The sequence below is a fragment of the Ambystoma mexicanum genome, chromosome 14 (genome assembly GCF_040938575.1).
Source record: "Ambystoma mexicanum isolate Mex_15411 chromosome 14, UKY_AmexF1_1, whole genome shotgun sequence".
Lineage (NCBI taxonomy): Eukaryota > Metazoa > Chordata > Amphibia > Caudata > Ambystomatidae > Ambystoma > Ambystoma mexicanum.
In genome coordinates this window covers 294932261-294951250 of record NC_090940.1, presented here as the reverse complement: position 1 = coordinate 294951250, position 18990 = coordinate 294932261, and positions in this window count along the sequence as shown.

The window sequence follows — 18990 nt, the reverse complement described above, 5'->3', positions numbered from 1 at the left end:
CAATCAACCGCATTCCATTAGGGGCCCGCCCAGTACATCGCAACAGCTGCAGAGCCGAAAGATAAAGTATTATTTGGATTTGTTCTTAATTGGGGCCCTCAGAGTAAGCAAATGGTTGAAGGGAAAATAGAAGAGTAAGAAGAAAAGAGATAGACTCGGCATGTCATACCAGTAACTGAATGAAAACTAGAAGTTTCCATCTACAGCCCAGGGTGTAATGGTGTAAACCAATAGCTACAACGCACACCCACGCAAAGGTCCCGGATGTGGATTAACCTAATGTAATGCAACCAAGTAATTAGCCAGCAACCTTTTTAAATTTTAGTTTTAAAGTGCACCAATTTATTTCGATATTCAACTATGTTAGTATTCCTAATCTACTTTGGATATAATACATGTGCTTGAGACGTTTCATCTGCATCAATTACCAGTTATTACACTTTGCCATTAATGCTGTAAGTATGTACTTATACATTGTACTTGCTGTTCAATATAACTTCTCATTAGCACCCTGAAGGGGGGAGGCGCTAACCAATTGGAAAGCTTGGTATGCGGGCTGCATTCACTGGTATAAACCTGCGTTCCGAGCAGCCTGTGTGCAGCTCGGCCAGAACCCCCATTCTCTGCCCTGCCCCTCCCCCCGCCCCCCGTCCCCCCATCCACCCTATCCCCCCAGCACCCACATAGCTCACAAGCAGCTGCTAAGGGTTCTTTAGACAAAAGTACATTCAAAGAAACAGACCTTACACTACTGGTCCTGAAGCTGCTACACTTGAAAAGTCTCTTTTCTTTGTTGATGACTTCCTGTCAGCAACGTGGGTGCTCAGGACCTTAACTTATGCCCCAGGCCACAGGGTTTGCCCGCTGCCTATCGTCTCAATATGCCCATACAATTGCAGTCATGTGCACTTTCTCATATGGTTTGTTGGGTTTGTCCCATTATAGCTAAATTCCCACATTCCTAGGCAATAAAGGTTGTTAATTGACCACAAGCCAAGTTAATGCTCCAGAGTGAAAGAATGGCCATTAAAAAGGGTTATTTACACCTGACCACTTTACTAACACATTTGGGGAAGTGGGTCCTCTTTCCGCTTTATCACCCTGATCATTTATTTTAGCATGTGCTTCTGGGTTAATTTAAAAAAGAGGGTTCTGGTAACTGTGCATGCATTCTAATGGAAAATAAAATGGAACTGTGTAAGAGGGTGGTTTTGGTAAAACGTGTGCGATTATCTAAAAAATATGCAAAGCTGGCGGTGATTTCCTGCCCACGGTCTCACCCAGGGTCTAACGTAGATGTCTTTGTTTTCTAACAGTAGAATGCACTGAGACCAGCACAGGCCAACTGCTGCAAAAAACACAGAAGACTAAGCAGGTCCAAAGTACCAGAGAGAGGTCCCAAACAGCGCAGCTGTCCCATTCAGATCGATTGGGTAAGTGATCAAGTGTGATAAGCCCACAACGTCCATTCATTTGTGAGAAAAGCAGTATTTACTGCCTGAATTTCAAGGAAGTTGATTGGCTGCTGCCAACACTGGGCTGTAGCTACTCACTTGATTTTAGGTTTCCAATGACAACAGAAAAGCATATGGCCACTGAAAAATGGAGCTGTGCTTTCCATGGAACACGTCAAGGAGGGGGAGGTATTATTATTATTATTATTATGCCATATATCGCTTGCTATAAAAGGGTCCTAAGTGAAAAGGTATTTTAAAAAAGATCTTTTCACTAAATGACAGATTTAGAAAGATCGCTTTGTGACTGTTGCCAGGCACTCAAGGGTTAACGAGTGCGGCCCCCGCCATTGGGAAGGCGGAGCTATTGTAACAGGGAGTGGAAGGAAGAGAGGGGAGTTCTGGGTAAGGCGCGAGAGCGCCAGTTCCTGTTTGGTATCTGTTAATAAACAGACGTTTGTTCTTCACTCCGTGTGCGCGTCCTCCTTATTGACCCTTCTAAGAGGGTAACACTGGCGACGAGGCCATTCCGTGCGCACAACGGAGTCCTCCTCCTCCTTGGCAGTCCGCCACCTCCGCGCCTGGGGCGCATCCGAGCCTCCGAGCTCCTTCCTTGGCAGTCCGCCAGACTCGCGCTGGTGCGCGTCCGAGGTTCTTGCCGGCAATCCGCCGCACGCACGCCCACCCACATCCGGGCCTCCTCCTGCTTTTCCTCCTCCTGTTTCGGCAGCGGCTGCACGCCGCATACGCGCGCATTCACGCGCCACCATCCTCTCTCCCTCCGCTCCACCGGGAGCGGGCCGCCTGCCCCCCAGTGGAAGCAGAAGCACAAGGAAGTGCGCAGTTGGGCCCTGACAGCCCGCCTGGCCCCCTCCTGCATTCGCGTGTTGGTGATCCCACCCACGCCCTCCAACAGCTCCTCAAGGTCGCCTGGGGTGTCCTCCTGCACTCGCCACGACAGCCTGACAGTACTGAGGGCCGCCCCTCCCTGCAACACCAAGGACGCCACCTGCCCACTCCCGGCAGCAGACTCCAGGTGGGTGTCATGCGCACGCTCACCAACCGAAGCAGCCACACGGGCTGAGTGCAACCCCCACAAGCTACCACCACCAGGCATTATGAGCGGAAGGGGTTCCACTTCTGGGTCCGGGCCCAGCTCACCCCAACAGGTTCGCACAACGCAGCCAATTCAGCTACGGCTACCCCCGCCCTTCACCATGACCCCACAAGCTACGAAGGGACCGAGATGGACTGATTGGATGTAGGACTTCCAACATTATGTAAGGGGGTCTGGTGATGGTGACTCTCCCAACATTAGGGACATCTTCCTCAATTTGATAGGAGGGGAGATAAAAACCGTAGTGAAGACTATCCCCGCAGCTGAACAGAACACATTCAAACACTTGATCACGGCGTTAGATAAACTCATCATAGAAGTCAACCGTGATTATGTACGTTATCTGTTCAACAAGTGCACCCAAATGCCACAAGAGACTGTCGATGAGTTCATAACCCGCCTAAGGGTGAAAGGCACAAACTGCCAATTTGACGCATTCTCGCTAGAGGAAGCAATAAGACTGAGAGTCATTGAAGGATGTCTGTCCCCTGCCCTCAAGAAACAGCTCTTAAAGAAACCTCTCACCATCCAAGAGGTGAGCGAGCTCGCCCGCATACATGAGAGGGTCGACGCCCAAGCCACATCCATGGGCAATCCAGGTAACCCCAAACAAGAGACAGCTGAGCTCGTCGCGGCCATACAGCCATTTCGTCCAGGTGACAGAGGGTCACATCCATACAGAACGCAACCCACGCAAGTTCCCCGCCAACAGAGGCAATGCTATCGCTGTGGGATGTCCTTTCCACATGAAGGGTCATGCCCAGCGTTATCCCAACGGTGCACAAACTGTGGAAGAGAGGGTCATTTTCACTCTGTGTGCCGAGAAGGCATACCATTTCCGCCGATGAGGCCCCAAGCACAGACCAGGACGCCTTTCCGCCCGCCGCTTCCACAATACAACAACCCAGATACCACCAACAAGGACAGGGACAAAGGCGATACATAAGAGCCATTGATGAGTACCAACCACAGGGATACTCGCTGCAGCCTGACCAGGCAGATATACCCAGGCATCTCACAGACGAATATGACCACCCACTGATGGAATACAGGTACGAGACTGCCTACCACGACGAGCAGGAAGGTGCATACGATATGTCTTACGACCCATACGACCAGGACGAATTCGTCAATCTCATACTTGACACTGAAGAGGCCAGAGAGGCCCCCAAAATCCCCGTCAAAATGGGTAACTGCCAGTTCCAATTCATGATTGACTCAGGCGCAACTGTTAACATTATGGGCGAGCAGGATTACGCCAGGATACCGAACCCGTCAGCACTCGAACTTTCTCGCTCGAGGATTTTCCAGTGGGGAGCTGCAACCCCCCTACAGACAGCAGGTTGACACGACGATACACATCATCCGGTCACTTGCCAGAAGTCGATGCCTACTCAGTTACCACACGGCGTCTCGCTTGGGGCTAATTGAGATACACGTGAAAACGGGAGACACCATCACGGCAACCTCAAACAACCTAAATCTGAGAGACCCGGTCAGCACCGTAACATGCTACCAATCACTAAACCTGATCACACAAGCTGACATTGCAAGAGACTTTCCCAACCTATGCAAGGGGCTGGGCAAGCTTAAGGCCCCTCCCATCTGGCTTCACATCGACCCCTTGGTGAAGCCAGTACCGCAACATCCTCGGAGAGTCAGTTTTCACCTGCAAGCAGCAGTGTCGGAAGCACTCCAACAATTGCTTTACGATGGTATTATCGAACCTGCTATGGGGCCAACGCCATGGGTATCTCCCCTTGTAGTCGTGCCCAAGGAAGGGGGCAAGATCCGGCTGTGCGTGGACATGAGGGTGGCAAACACCGCCATTCAGCATGAGAGGCATCCGGGACTGTGCATCGAGGACATGATTGTCCAATTGAACAACGCACAGATGTTCTCCAAACTCGACCTCATTCAAGGCTACCATCAGTTGGAGTTACACCCGGAGTCCAGGCCCATCACAACGTTCGCCACCCATGATGGACTCTACAGATACCGGCGGTTAAACTTTGGGATCTCATCCGCTGCAGAGATTTTCCAGGAGGCTATACCGCAGGTGATCAGACCCATTAAGGGCACGCTAAATTACAGCAACGATATCCTCGTTTTTGGATCAACAAAGGAGTCCCATGACAAGGCCCTCCATGCTACGTGCGCGCCACTTCAGGAAGCGGGCCTCACTCTCAACATCACCAAGTGTCGGTTCAGCAAGACAAAACTGAAATTTTTCGGACACATCTTCTCCCGCGAAGGGATGCTCCCAGATCCTGACAAGGTCGACACAATCACCAACCTGGGTGAGCCAAAACAGGTAGCAGATGTCCGGTCGTTCCTCGGCATGGCGGGCTACTGTGCAATGTACATACCCCACTATGCGTCCCTTACCGACCCGCTGAGGAAACTTCTACAAAAGGAGTCGATCTTCGAGTGGACCCCTGCCTGCCGTCAGGTGTTCTCTGACATCAAGCAAGCCCTTATAGAGGCGCACCGCCTAGCATACTTCAACCCGTCGTGGCACACCGAAATTGTCGTGGATGCGAGCCCGGTGGGCCTTGGCGCCATCCTGACCCAAACCAGCGGCGCAGATGTCCACCCAAGACATGTGATTGCCTATGCGAGTAGGGCGCTGTCCACCCCGGAGCTCGCCTACTCCCAGGCAGAGAAGGTGAGCCTAGCCGCTGTCTGGGCCTGTGAGTATTTTCATAACTTCATCATCGGGAAAAAGTTCACGTTAATCACAGACCACCAGGCCCTGCTGTCCCTATTTGGGAACCCGCACACCAAAATGCCCCCCAGAATTGAGCGGTGGGGCATCCGCCTGTAGGAATACAATTACGACATTGTCCACCGTCCCTGGGGTGACCTGAACCCCGCTGACTATCTGTCACGACATCCTGTCGGGGCGCCACTGACCCGGAAAGGGGACGTCGCCTATGTGCAGTACATATCATCCAACTCACTACCCCCAGCGCTGTCCCTTGAGAGGGTTGCCGCCGCCTCAGCCGCTGACCCTACCACAGCCCTCGCCATCAGCCTCATGTCGACCAACAAGTGGAACGACCATCACAGAGCAATGCTGGCGCACCCAGGGGTGTGCAGACAAGAGATCGAGAGGCTGGCCAGGATACATAGAGAACTGGCCGTCAAGGACAGCAACATCCTCCTCAGAGGGTGCAAGATCGTCATCCCCGCCACGCTAAGGAACGAGGTCGTCAGCACGGCCCATGAGGGACACATAGGAGCCGACAACACGAAGAAGCAGCTGAGATGCCACGTCTGGTTCCCATTTTTATACGCAGCAGTAGAAGAATGGGTGAGGAACTGTCATGCATGCCAGTGCACAGCCCCTCCGGAACATCCACCCCCGCTACAACACACACAGATTCCAGAACGTCCGTGGAAGCGCGTAGCAATGGACTTCTATGGGCCGACGGAAGCCGGTGACTACCTCCTGCTCTTCATAGACGAGCACTCAAGATTTACCATCGTCAAGACAGTCACCACCACCGCATTCCCGCAAGTAGCGGCAGCAATAGAGGAAGTGTTCAGCGAGTGGGGGATCCCTAAAACAGTCAAATCCGACAATGGGCCACTGTTCTGCGGGTACGAGTTCAGGACACTAGCGGAACACTTGGGGTTTGAACACATGAAGATAACCCCTCGCCACCCGCAAGCGAACGGTATGGCCGAACGCTTCATGGCGTCAATTAAGAAGACGAGACAAAGAGCCAGAGTAGAGGCAGTCGAGCCGCACCAGGCACTGTCCCGACTCCTACGGGACTATAGAAACACCCCCCATGAAGCCACAAACAAGACGCCCTCGGAGTTAATGCTCCGCTACAATGTGAGAACCCGCATACCTCACAACTCATCATATGAGGAGCTGCCTAACATGGACGTACTCCAAAGGGACGCAGAGGCAAAAGAGAAAGCAAGACGGGACACTGATTCCCGCCGCCACGCGGTGATACCGGACTTTCACATAGGGGATGAAGTGCTCGTCCAACAACCAACGCACAGGAAGACAGATCTGCGGTTTGCCCCAAGCCCCATGAGGGTAACCGCAGTAAAAGGCACGATGGTGACAGCCGAGGACCAGAACAGAGCTGTCACCAGGAACTGTCAACAATTCAGACACTACAGCAGACGAGAGGGAGTGGAACCGCCCCAGCGGTCGATCTCTCCAGAGCCTCGAGAATTGCGGGATGACTTGTGGATCCCTCCGGGAAGAGACCCGGGAAAAATAAGTCAGGAAGAAGGAACTCCGGAATCATCACGGCCGAGTATCCTCGACGAGAGACCTCGGAGAGCCGTCAAGAAGCCGGCGAGGCTAGTTGAAGAGTGTTGACTCTGATGTTTGGACATATTGTTCTGGGGTGGTGTTGCCAGGCACTCAAGGGTTAACGAGTGCGGCCCCCGCCGTTGGGAAGGCGGAGCTATTGTAACGGGGAGTGGGAGGAAGAGAGGGGAGTTCTGGGTAAGGCGCGAGAGCGCCAGTTCCTGTTTGGTATCTGTTAATAAACAGATGTTTGTTCTTCACTGCGTGTGCGCGTCCTCCTTATTGACCCTTCTAAGAGGATAACAGTGACCGCATGGAGCTGTCTTTCTAAATCGAACTGTCACGCCCCTGCCGCACACAAGTGCGTGCAGGGGCTGACAGGCAGGTCGGAACCCGGAAGCGCAGGACCAGGAGAACGGGTATGTGTCTGGGTGGTGTGTGTGTGTGTGTTGGTGTGTGTATGTATGTGTTTTGGTTTGGGGGTTGGGATTGAGAGATGAGGGTTTATGGGTGCGTGTGTGTTGGTATGTATGTGTTTTGGTTTGGGCGAGAGGGGTGGTGTGTGTGGGGTGGGGAGGAACAGTGGGGGCTCTGGGGGTGAACCCCCCCCAATATTTTATTTTAAAAACGGAAACCGCATTGTAAAGGTCTCAAGAGAAAAAGACCTTTACAATGCCGGTTTTCCGATCAACAGAAATCTGTCATTGTAAATTGTTTTTTTTCACTTGAGACCTTTAATAGGTCTTTTCACACCGAACCTATAAAACACCAATGGGTTAATAAAGGAATAAATATGTATTAGCACATACACTGCTAAAAATGTTCACTTAATCCAACTAATAAGTCTTTAGGTACCTTTGCAGAGGTACTTATTTAACATTTAGCAATATGTCTCCTGCAATATTGTGAAGGCTTTTCAGCAGCATGCAAGCCTAATATTTCTGGCTAGTTCAACATATTTGTCTGGCATACTGTGCCTGGCTGCTCTTCGTTTGCCAGGGCGCACTCTTTGCATTGTAATGAATTGAGCATTTCAAGCTCTACTTCCCTTCATTCCCCACAATTGATTGGCCCTCCTCAACTGGACCTTCACCTGGGACCGGCTTCTATTTCTACTTTAAACCTTGTCCTAAATCCCTTTCTGCGTTTATATAACAACATAAATTCTAATCAAAAAGAGCACCAAATTATGCTGACTTCAATGCACTCCAAATTTTGGTTTTTGAAAGGTTTTCTGTTGGCTCGAAATAAGGCAAATGTTGGGTACGTCCATGGGACCCCAACTTCATCAAGTTCCTAAGGACCCCATGATTGACCTGGTCTCTGACAACTAAGGCCTGTGTAGCACCTCAGCCGAAGTTCAGCTACCATGGTCTAGTGCAATTGTCCCCACTGAGCAGTCATGGGCCACCCTATCTATCAGTATCCAAACTTCATACCTGTGCAAGCCCATTCTCAGTCCACCTTTTCCAGACCCCGCCACAGAGAAGCCAAACTTTTCCATCTTCCACAAAAGGGAAAGGAACAACCTTATTAAATCAGGTTAACCCCAACCTGTTAAAAGGTGTAAAAACCAGAAAAACACTGCAGTCAACAAGAATACTGGCTCAAGGAAATTTCTATAGAATCTAACCTAATTAAATTTGGCCGATGATTCACTAAACTCGATTGGTGCCCCAGTAACAAACCGAAAAAGGTGAGGATAAAGGGCAAAAAGACAATCAAACAAGTTAACATTACAGACGAGTCTGAAGACGTGAACGAATCGCCTGATACGGTCCAATAATCAACAGTGACTGTTAGAAACGAAGATTTCATGGTTAATCCTTCTAGCAGTATGACTTTACTTAAATTATCTACTTATTCTGTCTCAACCTCAGTCCCACTGCAAACTTCGGAAAAATCTACCAATTGTCTGCCTTCAAACTCAGCAAACCCTTACAATCTACCTACTCATTTTTGTACGTACATCAGAAGAAAACTGAACTCTTTGATGAAATCTACCCAAACCGCTTGAAACTCTTTTCATGATCCTAAAGTTAACACTACCCCTGAATTTAATTTGAATCGCTTGGGTTTGGTGCCTGTTTTCTCTACATACAAGTACCTTGTGCTTAACCGAAAAAAGTTAGTGACTTGTCACACAAATATCCTGCATTCCGCTGACATTATACAAGTTGAATTTGTTGACCACAAACGTTTAGACAGGGTTGCTCTGCATATTTCGTCTCACCTGATATATCCAACCTTACTGGCAGAAGCCCATACCTTTTGTATTCAATTCGTAAACATACTATCTTGGAATACTAGAGGCTTTTGTCATTTGCTTAACTTTTTAGAAAGCCCTATTACTCAATTAGAGGTCAATATTTTCTTATTTCAAGAAGTTTGGCTTCAGTTCCCCCCTCTACTGAATTGCTTTACAGTTCATCTAACTCCTGCTGAAAAGGGCTCTCATGGTCGTCCGTTTTGGTGGTTTACTTTTTGATTCACACTATACTATATGGATTTGCAGTACTTGGAATGACTATGAGAATGGGACAATGCTAGATTTCCTTCTTTAGAGCCTATTCTTTTTATCAGTGTTTACTGGAATCATGTGAAATGTTTCACAAATTTACTATTTTATAACATCATTAAGATTATTACAGCTTGGATGGACACCTTCGGGAGTTCCAAAATCATTAAATCTGGGGACTTTACTTGGTCCTGTATTTTCCAAGGCCCTGATGATGCTTTACCTATCCACCAGTCTCATTCTCAAGCCAGGGATTTTAAATGGTTGGAATTAATGTCATATTGGGGTTTCCAATGGCTGAATGGTAATATTAAGGGAGACATTCCTGCTAAGAAAACTTGGCGTAACGACACAAGTAGTTCCGTGATAGATTATTTTGTTGTCTCCTATAACATATTTAAATACTGATACTCTCTGAATGTTTATCACACTAATTTAAGTGACCATTCTGCCTTATATTTATAGCTGAAACTAACAACAAACTCCACCCCTTATTATAAATGTGCAACACATTTGCTCATTAATAAGTGTCTCAACCGAATCACTTGGAATCTCAAAACAAAACACACATTTTTATTGTACTTTTTTCACAATACACAATGAGATTAGGTAAACAAAACCTCCATAAAACATAAAATACAGTCAAACAATTGTGTGGCCCATCTCAACCGTGACACGTGACAACCCCCCTCCCTCCCACTATAGGTGTCAAAAACCTCCTGACCCAAATTAAGACCCACTAGCATTGTGCGCAATGCTGAACAAAAAAGCAGAACGATAGACCTTTGGCATGGAAACCAACATACCCCGAGTGACACTGTCCTTTACATCCCCTAGTAAAGATGTGCAGTCACCCCCTCGAGAGTATTCCTTTCAACCCCAGCATCAACCCTTTCTCAACAATATAGAACCTCAAGAGGGCATAAACCGGGTATGGAATTCACTCCATCCCATCTCCATTTGCACACTTTGTCCATGAATGGCAGCCGTAATCCTTTAGAGTATGTAAATATGTTTACCCAGATTAGCCCATTCCATTTTCCGGAGTACCAAAGACCTCTTCCAATGCATGGCCCAGCAATAAGCAATGTGCCAGGTGCGACAGACCCATATATTCCCCATCAATTTCCTCCTGGCCAAACAGCACAAGTAACAGCGTTCGTTCCTGAGAATCCCCTTCCATCTCCTTTATCCATCTGAGCACTTCATCCCAGAGAAACTGCAGCCTCTCACATCCCCACCACATATACCAGTAATCCGCCCACACTCCACAGTGATGCCAACAAAGTGGACCCCCGCAAACATTTTAAAAAGAGGTACCAGATCATACTGCCACTGATGCAGTAGTTAAATGACGTGGAGCTTCTACTGGCAGGCAATAGACAACTTACATGCCCTCCAAGACATTTTGTACCATAAACCCTGTCTAATTCCAATACCAGGTCTCTTACCCACCGACCCCAAAGCCTATAAGTACTCCCCCTACTTTCTTCAACCAGGGCACCATAAAGCAGGGAGATTGAACCCTTCATCCCATTCAAGAGTCAAGGACTTTCTCTGTCAGAGGGAGATCCCACTGCACCTGCTCCCTTCAGACTTTGGCTGTAATCCTCCCCCCTTCAGTTGCAGACATGAAAACATAGACATGCTCCCGATTCCCATGGCCTCTTCCAGTTCCGAGATGGGATAAACTGCCCATTCCTCCATAACGGACCCACCCTTGTCAGGCCTGCCTCGAACCAACTCTGGAACCTCTCAAATACAGGATATTGACCCTCACCCCCGGGGCCCACAAGTGGCTTAACAAGGAGGGCCGGGTCGTAACCCCCAGCATTTCAGGTCCCTTGTGCCAGATATTCCAGATCACTCCCAATATGTGATGCTCCCTTATTTGTCATAGAATCCGGTCCCTGGGCACCCACAGCCATTCCCGCACCATTGCTCGTCGAAAATGATAATTATCCAACCCTGCACACTGCCGCTTCACATGTTCCCTCAGATGTGGTAACATGCCCCAAAGCTGAGCCACCTTATAGTACAAATAAAGGTCAGAAGAACCCACACCACCTCTCTCTTCCAGTAATACTAAAATATCACAAGCCACCCATGCTTTTTTCCCTTGCCGTAAAAACTTTAAAAGTCGGTCAGCATCTCGAATAGATACAACAGTTGAAGGAGGAAGCCCATCTTTATGTCATTGTCATGATGCCTACCTCCAAGGAGCCAGGTCCGACCCAGCAACCCCAGAGGCATCCATCATTCCCCCCAGGGAAGTGCCAGCGGGCCCAAGCTGGGGCCCTTTGGACACAGTCCTGGCACCTTAGGCGCCAGGCTCATGTTGGACCCCTGTCCTGGCGCCTTAGGCGCCAGGCTCATAAAGCTAGACATGTGTTCAAGTGTTTTAATGTGCACTTACCTGATGCAGACCATGCTGCTACATCCAGGCCCTCTTGAGGCCTGAATGGAACTACTTTACCTGTGGGACCACTTTCGACCTGGGTGTGGTCGGGGAAGGATACATACCTGTTCGGTGGAAGGATACATGCCTGGAACTTCTTCCAAGGCTATTTAAACCACACCCGATCAGCAACTCACGCTTCGCGTTGTTCTGCTCCTCGCAGCTGGACGCTCACCATGTCAGCTCCTGCATCTGGACTTCAGCCACGCCTGTCAGCATCCTGCGTCGCCTGCAAAGGGAGATAAGAGAGAATTGGTGAGAAGGAAGACCTTACCTGCTAAAGCTGCATCACGGGGACATCACACCGACGATCCTGAAAGGGAAGACATCATTTTAAAAGCATTTCGCTTCGATCGCTGCAGCGCTGCATTTCACTCACCTTTCCTGGGCGCCTCCATCTTCAGCAGCGATCATCCGGATCCGCACCCACTTCCCAGAGCCTAGAGAGAAAAGACAAGAAAACAAGGTGAGAGAAGAAAGGGAAATAGGAAAAGCTCAGTTTCCTTCTAAGACTTACCTGTTGGGTCATTCCCATTTCATTTCGGGTCCTGCCGCTTCCTGGCATTCCGGACCCCGGCCCCAATGGGGAAAAAAGACAAAGACATTGAATGAGCGAATGCAAAGACATTACCTGAACGCTCATCCAGAACTTACACTTCGGGTCGGCGCCATATCTCCGGCATTCCGAACCCCGGCCCCTAAGGGGAAAAAGACATAAGCATTAGCACTTGCTACAATAAGACAATGAACATTATTATTAAGCTTGAACTTTTGAACTTGCAACAGAACTCTTACAGCGCCTCATCTGAATAGTCAAGCTTATTTTGAACTCCCATCAAACCTCAATCCAGTGAAGTAACTGGGTTTCAACGCGCCCCTGCATCAGAAGCAGGATGGAGAACTCATCCTTCCAGACCCTAAGGTAAGACTTCACGGGGAAGCGTGGAAGGGTATCGAGGAGGGTTGGAAGGGAGTGGGAGGCTTGAGCATTATTCCGTCAGTAGGTAATACTCCCTTTTCACCCACAGGGGAATATTCCTGTGAGCCAGAAAAGCCAGAGTAGAGGGGCCCTTCCTGTCCATCATCAGAGTCCTGCGCTTCACCATTGAAGAAGCATCAGCACTCGAAGCCAGATCTGCGCCTCCGTGGGAATCAGGTGAGCGTGACAGTCATTAAGACACCCCATCCATGATATCGTAAGCCTTTCCCACTTCACCATGTCATTAAATAGTCTCTGCAACAAGGGAGGGTAGTTAGCCTCATAGAACCCCTGATTATCCCTCGTGACAAGAAGCCTCAGGTAGTGCAAGTGGTCTTCGTTCACCTCCATTCCCAAATGATCCAGTCCCCATGCATCTCGATCCTCCTCCTGGCTGAAAGGACACAGGATAGATTTACCCCTATTAATTTTAAACATTGAGAATACCCCATACTATTCAATCAAATCAACTGTCACCGGAACCAATACCAACAGGTTCCGAAGATGAAACAAGATATTGGCCCTCATTACGACCCTGGCGGAATTCGGAAAACGATGGCGGAAATGCAATACCGCCATCGAATAGCGCTCGGTGCGACTATGACCCGTCACCGCAAAGTACGATGCCATTAGCGACACCGTAGTGAACGCCAACGCTAACTGCACCAAGCACGCGCGCGCGCGCCATGCCAAACCGTAAACACCACCATGGCGCAACGGTACGCCAATTCCGACCCCAGCGGACATGTACCTAACGCCATCAAGCATGGCGGAATGCACCATTCCGCCATGGTGAGAAGTACGGCATCGCGAATCAACCGTAAACGGCCCCACTGACTGCCCGTACACCGCTCCCTGCCCACAAAGTACAACTCCCCGTAGGTGCAACGAAGCCACAATGCAACAAGTGAAATGCACAAGTCACCCATGCATGCCAACGAACAAATGAACCTCAAGAGGGGCCAATGGGAGCTGCAGGGCACAGATGGCACGAATACAGAAGCCATCCCAATGGACATGACCACAGTCCCCCACCAAGAAACGCACGCAAACACAGGCACCTGTGACCAGCAATATTCAGAAAATCACAACATTCCACCAGTCCACCTGGCTGACCGGCATCTGTCACACAAAACCCAATCCCCCGCCCCTGAGCATGACAACATTCAAACTGTCATATTGGCAGCCCCCATCCCTGACCTCACGGGCTTCGTAGGCAAACGCGCCCAGTACAGGACCACGCAACAAAACTCCGAAGCTGGAACCCAATGCAGATCCCCTCACAATACATCGCTCCCCAAATAGGAATATGCCACATCACTTGCAAAGAAGAACGCTACACGGCCCATATCAGAATAGAATTTTAATGCACATCAATATCACCAAGCCCATACAGCCATCAGGCCATGAACTCCAAAACACATTTCACCATTGTGGGCTGCATCCGCAAGAAATGACCAGCCACTACTTGTGTGACGCCCTGTTCCCTCATGGTACACAGAGCCACATTCACGTACGAAAAGGCAACATGGAAGCGCACAGAACCGCAGGGCCGTCCCAATGGGGAGGCACTAGTCCAGCTGAAAGGCCGAAATGTTGCTCCGAGCCACCAGTACTGCGTAAGGGCATGTGGCCCATTGGCGATCGTCCCATAAGATCGTAATGCTGCTCCACTGATTAACACGAAGCAGCAGGTGTCGGGAGTAAAACCCATCTGCAGGAGTGGCATACAGATGGCAGTGGCAAAAGGGGAGGAGATACCTGTCAACCAAAAGAAAAGAAACAGAATAGAATGGCCATCAGAACTACATTCGAACAACTCACTTCAATGATCACACTAGATCCACAGCCATATGCATGCAAGCCCACTCCAAAGGATCATCACCACCCCAAAACCACTTGCGAATCATAACTATCTATATCGAGGTGAAAACACCATCACAAACGAGTGTACCTGTGCATGCGTCTGTGAAAACAGAATCCTTCAGATGGGATTGGTAACGTGCATGGACACAAGTGTCTGAAGGCGCGTCGAGACAGGGAGGGCTCAACAAGGCCAGATAGACGATGGTCCCACTATGGCAGCCCTGCATCACATAGCGCAGGGGGGGCGGACAGATCCCAAGAAGCCCTGTACATGGCAAACTCTGTATCAAATCACCTGCCCATGCATCCATTCATCATTCCCTCATCCCGTAATGAAAACGCCTGAATATTTACTCACATAACATTAGAAATATCCATTGAGTCTGTGCGTTAGGCAGCCTGCAAAATCCACAGTGCCCCAGCACGTAATTCCAGTCTAGTGAAGTAACATGTATTTGGGAACGTCCTGCCTTATCGTCCACTACGCAATTGCGCATCCCATACTATTCATATCAATCATAGCATTCTCGCCATGGCCCCTGTCCCAAGGACATTGAACAATAGAACGTTATATTTGCAGTCAGACCTGTGGGCATCTCCTCGCCGCTAGCTGAAAACCGAAAGCGCCGCCCTTCGAATTCCTCATTTGCAACATCACGTCGAAGAGGCATCTGTGGCCGTTTGAAAACACTAATTAATTCATCGAGTGCGGCTGTGTGTGAAAATGGCAACTGCCTTCACCCACGAATGGGACGCCCCGCCCGTCGTTGCAACTCGGTACAGTGATGAATGAGGGCCCACCGTTACTCGAGTACTACGTTCCACTGACCCTTCACAACTCTGTTCGCGACTGCACAGATAGTATGTGAAACAATGGGACCACAGCAGAATGAACATATCAACCAATGTTACACGGCCATCGGGTACAAATACAAGATTGCAATAGCAAGATGCCATTCCACGAATTGCAGCGTTGTGCGCGGGACGTGCTCGGCCAAAGGGGAGAGCAGTTTGCACAGGTGGAATGAATCACCACAGGTGGAGGCCATTCAGCCTGGAAACACATAAATTGCACAGCCAGTCTCCTCCCACAACCACACCGAAATGCTACCGGCAGGACTCGCGATGTTGGCCCTGAGGGACCTGATAGCACTGCAAGTACTCCAACTCCAAGAAGAAGACGAACACCAACTACAACCGGCCGCACGGAGGAGACGCAGGAGGAGGAGGAGGCCAAGGCAGGGCCAGCAAGGGCCGCCAGCACAGCCACTACCACCACGCAGGCAGCCCGCAATCCCACGCCTCCGAGCACATCCGTTCAACCTCACTGATGAGCAGATCCACACCCTCTACCGTCTGGACCGGGACACCATAACCGCCATTGTGGACATGACACAGGCTGACCTTGTCAGCATGATAGATAGCCCAACCGCCATCCCACCCCTACTGAAGGTGGTGTCTGTACTCCACTTCCTGGCCACAGGCACCTACCAGCACACAGTCGGACAGTTGCATGGCATTTCTCAGCCACTGTTCTCACGGACACTATTGCAAGTGCTCGATGCCCTCCTGAAGCACGCAGACGACTACATCTCCCTACCACGCTCGGAGCTGGAAATTACCAACACAAAAGTGGGATTCCATGCACTTGCCGGCATACCGGGTTGCATTGGTGCCATCGACTGCACCCATGTGGAATTGGTCGTCCCACATGCCATGGAGGCCCAGTACCGCAACCGAAAACAATTTCATTCTCTGAATGTACAAATGGTGTGTGACTCCAACAGGATCATTACACATTGTTGTGCCCGATTCCCTGGATCAACCCATGATTCTATGGTCTTGAGGAACTCTACAATACCACGCTACATGGAGCGACACGCAGGGAACAGATCCTGGCTACTCGGTGAGTCTCATTTCATGCATGATGATGTGGGGTATGTGATTCGGCAATGACCTGGCAGGAAGGGGGCGGGGGGGGGTGTGCGTACGTAGCAATGGCATTCCACATCATACGTTTATCGTCCACATACAGGTGATGCTGGATATCCACTGAAGAGATGGCTCCTTACACCACTCCGGAACCCACAGAACCAGCATGAGGAGGACTACAACCATGCCCACTCACGTACCCGTGTAGTCATTGAACAGGCATTCGGCCTACTGAAGGGTCGTTTCCGCTGCCTCAGCAGGTCTGGCGGGGCACTCCTGTACCGCCATGTGAAGGTTGCAAAGATGGTGATGGCATGTGTCATGCTCCACAACATGTGCGTACGTAGAAATGTGCCCATGCCCCCTGACGCAGAACTGCAAGCACCTGAAGATGGTCATGATGAGGGTGGGGATGTGGCAGCACCTCAAGGAGTCTGCGAGGCACCGGAGGCCCGTGACATTCGTCAGCATCTCATTGATGTATGCTTCTAGCACTCACGCCTGGTGGCTGATACATGGACACGGGACTCGTGGCACTGTGTGTGTCTGGGACATGCACAATATGGACTGTACGCCTATGATGGCCTAGTACACAAAGATCAATGTCCACACATCTCATTGGTTGATCGTGCACTTTTTATGGCATATGTGATATCATGTTGTACACCCTATCGACCCGCCACCCAAGTGAGCCCAACACACCCCCTCCACCCTCCCACCTCCCCCCCGAACATCAGTGTCCAAAGATGCTCATCGTCAGTGGGCAGTCGCTATTGCAAGCCCCCTCTGCGGGTATCAGGGGCACCCCTGCCTGTGGAGTGCAGGTTCCTCCCAGATCTACGTTGGGGGCTGCCCTGGACGGAACTTGCAACGGATGATGTCTCTGCCTGCTCACGTCCATGCATGTCCCTAAGGGTTTGCGAGAGCTCAGTGAGCACACGGCGCACTGCGGCAAGTTCACCACATACGTCTTTGGACGTCGCATGCAGTTCCCCCCTCAGGCTCTCGGTGCTTCTCTCCATTTGGACTCTCAGGCTCTCGGTGCTACTCTCCATTTGTGCCCTTAGTGTCTCTGTACCTCTCTCCATTTCTGCCCTAAGTGTCTCAGTTGATGTTTCTATGTCTGCCTTAGTGCCCCCACATTCATCGGCATGGTCCTTGAGGAGCGTGGCCAGTTGCTGCTGTTGCACTATTAACTGGTCGAGGGACTGTTGCCTCTGCTGGGCCATGGCCATTTGCGGGGGTGTCACAGAGGGGCTGTTGTCCTCATGTTGCCCTGCCACAGGGCTTGTGGGGGATGGCCAGTCGTCGTCTTGTGGGTGCCCCTGCGTGGTATCCTCATGTAGTACGGGATGGGACAGACAGGGGGATTGGGACAGGTCATGGATGGATCTGACTTCGACATCCCCGTCTTCTGTGTCGGAGCATGCTGCCATCAATGGGGTGTCACCTATGGTGCTGCTGCCACCGGAGGCAGTGCCTTCTGTGGCATCCGTTGGGGGGACCTGTGGTGGTGGTGTTGTGGGCATGCTGGCTGCTGGGGTGCCTGTTGATGTTCCCTCCTCTGTGCTGCCACCTGATTTGTGCTGCTGCCGTGTCTTGATGCGTGCAGCTGAGGTGGAGGGTCTTTGGCCGTTGGTCTTGGCCCTCTTTGCAGGTGTGCTGGTAGGGGTGTCCTGCAGCTTGTCGTTTGGATCGGACCCTGTGGTGGAGTAAAGGAGGGCGAGGGTTATTGGTGGGTCTGTGGGAATTGGAATGGCATTGTATCACATGCATTGGGGTGGTACCTGAGGGTGATTTGGGTCGGGGCCTTGGAGGTGCTTCCATTTGTGTGTGGAGTGAGGGTGCAGTTGTTTGGCAGCCTGCAGTTAGGGTGTGCCTGCTGCACGTGTAGTGCGTGTTTTAGGGGTTTTTAATTATTTATGTATTTATTGTGGGTTTTAACGTGCGCTATCAGGACGATGTGTGTGGACGTTCTCCTGGACATGTGTTTCTGTTGCACTATGGGGACACATGGTGCTTCACATGGATGGACTTTGTGGTTTTGGCATTGTTTCATTAGGCCCACCTACCTGATTCTTCGGATGTCTGCACTCCTTTCTCCATCCCTCCGACTCCCTCTATGCTCTCCATTCCGATGGTGGAGGCACAGATTTCTTCCCAGGGGGTCAGCTTGATGGGTGATTCCGACCCTCCCCCGGTGGCTGTGGCAATGTTGCGGTTGGCAGAGAGTATGCTGCGGACGCGTATCCGCAGGTCGTCCCATCGCTTACGGCATTGCTGTGGGGTGCGGGGTGCGGTCCCCACCGCACTTACCCGCTGTGCCACCAGAGCCCATATGGCCTTCTTGTTTGCGAGTGCCGTCCTGGTCATTTGCGTGGAGA